The sequence below is a fragment of the Mesocricetus auratus genome, unplaced genomic scaffold (genome assembly GCF_017639785.1).
Source record: "Mesocricetus auratus isolate SY011 unplaced genomic scaffold, BCM_Maur_2.0 Super-Scaffold_100031, whole genome shotgun sequence".
Taxonomy (NCBI): Eukaryota; Metazoa; Chordata; class Mammalia; order Rodentia; family Cricetidae; genus Mesocricetus; species Mesocricetus auratus.
Genome location: NW_024429212.1, coordinates 12,508,169 through 12,516,179, shown reverse-complemented (window position 1 = coordinate 12,516,179; position 8,011 = coordinate 12,508,169). Strand labels below are relative to the sequence as shown.

General features: G+C 37.4%; 1 long non-coding RNA gene across 1 annotated transcript in view; it reads left to right on the top strand.

Annotated features, from left to right (window-relative positions):
• Positions 1-12: 12 nt before the first annotated feature.
• The window catches only part of LOC121135171, a 32,053-nt gene continuing 24,054 nt past the window's right edge, over positions 13-8,011 (top strand). Inside the window, exon 1 of the long non-coding RNA XR_005872380.1 lies at positions 13-52. This is a non-coding gene — a long non-coding RNA (uncharacterized LOC121135171). The remainder of the gene's footprint in view (positions 53-8,011) is intronic.

The following is an 8,011-nucleotide window of genomic DNA, read 5'->3' as shown; positions in this document are numbered from 1 at the left end:
GGGAAGGAGAAACACAGAGAGTCAAGATGTAGGAAGCCCGGAAACCTCTCTGGTAAGAGAAATACTTAGATTAGCAATTATGGGATACGTACTTAAGTCAGAGCTAGCCAGTAAGAAACAAGCAAGGCCAACAGCTTCATAATTAATATAGCCTCCTGTGTGTTTATTTGGGACTGATGCGGCTCTGGAACCAGGCTGGTGGGAGGGCTTCTCTCGAGGAAAAGTTTTCCCTTTACACATAGGTGGTGCTCTTAGTGGCTGCAGCCGAGGGTATATCCTGTCAGAACGCCAAGGACAGGGCAGTACAAATGCCTGAATAATAACATATTGGCCATTCAGTTCATTATTAAACCAATCCAAAGGTTCCTTGGCAAAGATACATCTTTACAGTTTAAACAAATATTCCACAACAATACTGGGGTATAGCAGGGATGACTCTAACTCTGATTTTTCTCTCAATTACATTAGTAACCTTAGTCATTTTTAAACGGTCTACCAGACCTCCGTGTTAACATCAGTTATGGAAATTCATGAGTCAGATGCTTCGTAATGGCAAAAATCTCACTCTGCCTGCCACACACACATGCACACATACATGCACACACACACGGCAATTCAACACACACACGTATGAACACACACCCTCACATAAGAACAGCACATTATGTGTAATATGTGAATACGCATGTATATTGTTGTGATTTACACACATGACCAGTCACAAATACTGAACTACCATTCGATTTCACTTGTCAACTCCTTCGCTAAAACGAGCATGGATTTCTAACCGGATGGTTGCATCATGCAATTACTAAATATAAGATCCCGGCACACTGCCTTTTTTTTTTCTGGCCAGCTTGTCTCATTGTTGATGCCAGAATGATGCCTCTGAACAGTCCACCTTATTGACTTGCCTGACTGCTTCAAAATGTGCTTATGTCATCCAGAAAAAAAACTGAACACACGTTGACAAATGTTCAAAGGTGTCAATCAGTAAAAGTGATAATTGAAAATGCTGAAAGGTGGCAGTCATGGTAAGATGTCAGTGCCTGAGGGAGAAATTATCTGACTGTCAGTAAAATGTGGTCGCTGAAATGAAGTGACTTGGAAGTTCCCATCATTTTGCTAGCATCCATTGTCTGAAGGTCTGAATGCAGGGACTTCCAGAGAAACAATATCACAGGGAAGACTCAGAATAAAAACTGTGGCACCATTCTATTATTTTTTAAACCATGCCATTGTCCTACAAGTCAATTTACATCTTAGCCCTTGAAAGTGCTGAATGCAGGTTTTGAAAATTGTATTGATTCTAAGCATAAAAATTAATAAACAAGCATACTGCCTAGACAAGTGGTTTAACAGAGGGGAACCTCAAATATCGAGGTTCAAACACTTGACATGACATGCGTAATTTGAAAACAATTCAGATGAAAGGATGACAGTTCACAAATTAATTTTAAAAAACCATGCGGCTTGCAAAACATATTGAAGAACAACGCGGTGTTGTTAGAACTGTAGTTGTCGAGACATGCATTAAAATAAATGAATGATGGGCAAGACTAAATAGAGGCTGGAAGTAGGTATGCTCACTGGAGAACCGCGCTGCTCCTGGTGGATAAAAGAGTGGACTAAGACTTGAAACACTAAAATTTATAAAAGGCACAAGAGTAAGTCACGCCGAAGGAGACTTCCAAAGTATAAAATCACTAGACTGGGCTAAGCTGGAAGACAAAGTTTTCAGAGTTCCATTGGTCTATCTCTGTGGATTTACTACATGGGACGGACATTTACCTCCAACATCAGTGCTTGTTGCCCAGCATGCTTTTGAATGAAAATGGTGTTTGAAATCTATGTATTCTTCCACTAATGCTACATTCCACAAAGAAACACTTTTTCAAATGATGCCAGGCAGTGATTTGTACACCAGTAATTTTTGTTAGATGTATTCAAATGTGACCGTGAATAAGGCCATAGCTAATCAGCTGCTGCTTCCCCAGTACCGTGGTCCCAGAACACTGCTGTGTGCTGCAGACTACTCAGTATTCAAGGTTCCACACTTCTGAAACTCCACCTAGAACTCTCTGTTTTATGTTGCCTGCTGCATTGACAGCATTTAGCTTTAGGCATGGCTGTAATCATCTCCTTCATTATTTTGTCTTTTAATGGGCATGGTGAAATTATTCTCATTAATTAGTGTCATTTTATTTATTAAACTATTTATCACATTTATCACTTGTTTGACCCAAGCTAAAAGCCCATGAAACTTAACGATTACCACCAGGACAACTATTTCCAATTGAGTTCCATAGCTGCCTAGGTATTAACTCAACTGAAACATGTTTCCAACTCTCTACTATGAGTCAGCACAGCAGCAACACTGGAAATAAGAACAAAAAAAAATTTTAAAAAACCGTAAGATTTTTCAACTAGGTTTCCCAAGGACAGTGCCAACTTTTACAATTTCTAAGAGCCAGAGAATTCAGGAATACTGGAGCAGAGAACTAAACTAACTATAGAAAAGAAGTCTGAAAATATCACACAAGCAGATACCAAAAACATGTCAGAATAAATCCCTGACCATTATAGAATCCAAAACTTAAAAACAGATATACGGGTGTCTGGAGTCAGGCTTCTCAGATGTAAATTATCTCACTAATTTTTAATGAAGCACGCTAGCATATATAAGAAACTTGGGTTTCCATTGTCTGTAGGGTATTACAAATCGTAGCCAGGAGAATAAGTCAGCACCTGCTGTTCAGTGGTCTCTGTCATTTTTCTAATACTAAACTCTGCTTTGGCTTTAAGATCTGTTTGCTACGTTCACAATCCGCAATTCCTCAGTTTACTTCTGGTGTTAGTGTTCCCTAAAATGTAGCATAACGTTGTTCTCAAACGTGATTTTTCATGATATCTAATTCATTTTATTTATGTTTTTGACATGATGTCTCATGAATCTCAAGATGGATTTGAGATTCATATCTGCCACAATGCCTGGCATTTATACTTCATTCAATTTATGACTACCGTTTTCTTAAACCTAGTCTATCCCACAGTTCATTACTACATTTTAAATTGGAAAATGTTATTTACCAAAATATTTTTACCATGTACCCCTTTGTAATGAAACCTATTTCATCAGATTATATTCTTTAAATAATGTTAGATTTAATAAGTATCTCTTTGCTTACAAGCTTCACTCAACTTTTGATTATGTTGTCAGTTTGACTGATAGAAATTGAGGACTCACATAGTTTATTTAAAAGGAAAAACTTGATTTTTTTTCTTTGCTCATTCCTTTGAAACATGTTTATACGATGATGAACAGCTCATCAAATCTTTTGCACTTTTTTCCTCTCAAAATATTTTCTCTGTTACTTCTTTTATCATCACAATCGATATTGTCCATTCCTCTTTTTTATTTATGCATTCCATTCTTCTATTTAATAGCAGTAATTTTTTCCTTTAAGAAAAATTACCTACCTATGTCTCACATTGACCTTACTGATTTTATCATTTAGAATAAATAAATCAGTTTATTTTGAAGCATTTGGCCAATGAGAACAGGGAAGTACTTGTCAAACGCGAAGAACAATTAAGTTTCTTGTAGTTTACCCTTGTTATTTTAAAAGAGTTCTGGTTTAACTATGTTGTTACCCACCCAAGAGTTACATAAACATACATGAGAGATTAGTCACTGGGGACTGGACATGTAGTCAGCTGAAACTAACCCTATTTGTCTTTGGCCAAGACTTTTCCTTAACCCTGTCTGCGATGCTTCAACCGAACGTCTGCAAGTTTTCTGTTATTCAGCATCATCATTCTGCAGCTCACTTTTAAGGACTATAGTTTCCACAAGGAAACACATTTCACTTTACCCGTGTCTTTTCAAAACACAATTCATTCATGTTTATTTTACCTTTTTTTTTGATGTTGCTCTTGTTTAATTGAAGCATCAGAGGCAGCGTGGTCACCCTTCGACTCTTCTTGGGGCTGAGAAGCATTTAGCCTTCTGATGTTGAGTCACGTGGATTATTCATGCTTCCTCTGCTGCTTCTGTTTCAACACTAGATGGTCCAGTTTACTCTCTTCTGCAGGAAGAGATGCTGTGGGGTTCTATGAACGTCATGTGGAAGCCTTGAAGGACAGCAAAGTAATGGGATAGGAATTATTTCTTTGCTTTTTGTTTGTTGAGGAGTTTATGACTCACAATTTGGTGGTATGAGGTAGAAAAGGTATTTACCCGCTGCTGCCAGAACTGTGGAATTGTAGAATATTCCACATCTGAGAGTGACTAAAGTCCTCATTTTGTTCCAGAATGGCACATTTTGCTAAACGGGAACCGTATTCCCTGCACTGTGTACCTGAACTTATTAGAAGTTCCAACTGGAGTAGTGGTGTGATCTGCCACCGTTTTGTTTTCTCATAGTCCTTCAGTCTGTAGCAGAATATTTCAGTTCTGTTATGTACTCTTCATGTCTCTAAATTTGTATTCAACCCTTATTTCCCAGCCAGTTGAGAACCCACAGCTACAGAACTTCATCGCCTACCATGAATCTCGCATGAGGGTCTACTTTAAACACATCTCTTCCCCCACTCTCTCCAAACCAGTGAGCATTCATACCCTGCCATGTTCAACTCTCAGTCTCATTCTGAATCACTTTTCCTTAGGTTTCTGGAGAGATCTTACACTCCTGCTTAACTGATTATAACAGTTCCAGTGACTCCTGATGTAGTCACCCCATTATACCAGCTTATACATAAAACAAAAAGTTTTTTAAAATGTAAACACAATCTAAGCCATAAAATAAAAGCTAAAATAAGCAATGGCTTTATTGTAACCACGTAACTAATATCTCCAAGACAGTGCTTTTCTTTAAATACTTAAATCATAAATAGTATAACAGTAGCGCATCAAAGCTTGTCTTTATTTGACCAGTATTTTTCTGTCTGTTCTCATCTACACACTTGAAACATGACATAAAACAGACTCACACTTTTACCTACCACACTTGACCAGCTAAAACTTTGCATTCGTAGCTTCCTTTATGGATGGCTAATAAACAATTGCTCATCCAGGTCACTGAAGACATTCTTAATCTGAAGAACTGGTAGGGAATGCTTTCAAGCTCTATTAATACACTTAAATTTCTATAACAAGACACTTTATGTTGGATGATCTAGGACCCACAAATATGCTGATTCTAGTTCTGAAGCCTGTTTAGTCTATATAGTCAAGCTACAAAGCAGACCCAGTGTGTGCAGAGGCCTGTGTCAGCTACCCAAATGTTGCCTTCTAGCTGTGTCTTCCCATGTCAGCTGGTGTGAACAGCTTTTGAAAGCCTGTGCTATAAAGAAACAATTCCCATCCCTCAGAGCTCTGTTTAAGGACAACACCTCTTAGCTATCAGTTTGCTGGTTAGTTTTTTAACATAACAATTTTGAAAAGTGATATGTGTTAACATTATAGCACACTTCCACAAAATGTGTTTCTAAAATGAATTCAGATAACTAATGGTTAACATTACAAAACCCAGAAAGTACATATGCAACACTTCCTCTAACTTTGAGAAAGAAAATCGTGTCTTTAATGAAGGTATATAATTTGAAATGGACAAAAAACATATTACAAAATACCCATATAAATACTTACATATATGCACTTATATAAATACTTACACATATAATAAAAATACATAAAATACACTTAAATACGAATAAAGATCAAAGTTAGTCTCTGAATTGTTTTCAAAGCAGGTTTCAATTAGTCATGCAACAATTTATAAATAGCATAGACACTAGGAACACAGGCCATACTTGTTAGCATTCTCTACTCGTGGCAATACAATAAGTTAATTAATCTTAAGAGTGGTAGCTGCTACTATTTTTGGCAATGGCAAGGTAACATGCATCCAATACAGCAAGTTGGGGCCTGTTAGCTTTATAGGGGAAAGGAATCTATATCTTACACTGTTGCAGTGTGTAAGCATTTGAGTTAGGAGGAAAGAGTATTTGGTAGAACTAAGACTGTGCGTGGATTCTGGGAAATGTTTGGGATAGAGGAGCTTCTTTTTGGGTTCTCCCTAGACTCTGGGGAAATTTGGCAGTTATGCACACTTTATGTTTCATCTAGAAGGAACATTAAAGGAGGGAGGGAACTGTCCCTGGTGAAAAGGCCCCAAACATGTGATGTAGAATTGTACGTTGTCCTGTCACTCTTGACACCATAGGGTTCTTTGTTCTTGCCCTGTTCCAAATAAGCCTTCAGCATGGACTTATTTGAATATTATTTGTATTCAGTTTGGGAATAACACATTCTGGCAGCCAACAGTGCTGTTATTCATTTCCTCTACAATTATTATGTATCCTCTTCACACTGGTGCCAGCTTGGCTAGTTGTCTTGGATCAGTATGATATATACAAAGGAGAAACGTACTTGTTGTGGTGATCTGTTTTAAGACAACTATAGTGTTCACTCCTTCTCTCCTCTCTTAGCTATGCTCGCTTTGATACTGAAGATGGGGGTTGCTCTCGCAGGCTACATTTTAGCATAAATGCAATGCAAAGCATAATCAGGGCCCATAATGAAGACATGTCATACATATGTGTGACCTGTAGCCATAAGCTTTTCTGTCATCCTGCCTGGTTCCACAGGCACTTATAAAATAACCACTCCGAGGCTATATTAATTATAGTTGTTTGGATGATGTCTCAGGCTTATTATTGTCTACCTCCTACATCTAAGTTAACCCCTTTCTATTTATCTGTGTATCGTCACGTGGCTGTGACATTATCTCATTTTCTACAAGTCTTGCTTTCTCAGCGGCTGCTGGTGTCAACTCCTGACTCAGCCTTCTTTCTCCCTGTATCTCTCCCTGTATTTCCCACCTAGCCATATTCTGACTTGTCATAGGCCAAAGTAGCTTTATTCATCATCCAATAAAAGCAACACATGCTTGTAACCCACAGAAGGACACTCCACATTGGTGACCACCTCCCACTCTACTAAGGAGATAAGAAAAGATCGTTCAATTCCATGACATTATTGAGCCAAGAAATAAGACCCGGTCATCAGAACGTTGTTATCTTACTTGTAACTATTCTTTGCAAAACTGTCCAATTTAAATTTTATATTAAGCTTCAAATCAATTGCAACTTCATCTGGAGTTTATTATCTCTCATACAAATAATCTGAAATAATGTACATTATATTGACAATGCATTGATCTATGACATCGCATTAACAGGTTATCTCCTAACAATGGAAATTATTTTCAAAGTAATATCACAGTAAAGAGGGTAAAATAACGATGCATTCACAGGACCTGTATGTGCTTTTTTACCAAGGGAAGTTTACAAGAGACAAAAATCTTAGGTAAAACAAGGGTGTATTTACACTAACTAAGGTATATTGAAAGTGTTTATGAAGTTAAAGATCAATCTGTGTTCCCTACTTCTCAATTTCTTGGGTAGCTTATGGTTAGATAATACCCATAGTATTTACACATAAATAGGACATTTTAACTCTGACATAAATCTTCAGAAATTTATTCATGTGTACATATATAAATGTATATGTATGCATGCATGCATGAATGTAAACAAATCCAAACTTTCCATTTGGCACCCAAATAGCAAAATTTATATTGGCATGAGGTTGGAAACACATTTTCCTAATGCCTACATTTATGAATTGCCAGTTTTCTTAATGGTGGCATTAAACTCTCATAAAGTGATTACATATTTTAACCATCTCTTTCCTTTGCATCCATAAAGAACATCCCATAGGAACACTGAACATGGATTCTTTGTGAAATGAAGCTTCTCAGTTGGGCAGTTAGAAAATATATTACTATCCTAGCAGATGCAGCGTCAGTAACTTGGTTCTAACCAGCTCAACTGGTTCTACAGAATTTCTGCCCTTAATATTAAGTTCTGTGTCTTCCTTGTGTATGATTTACATTTGAGCTGAGAACAGCTTCCACTGCTAGTAACCCTGAAAGATAGCTGGTGC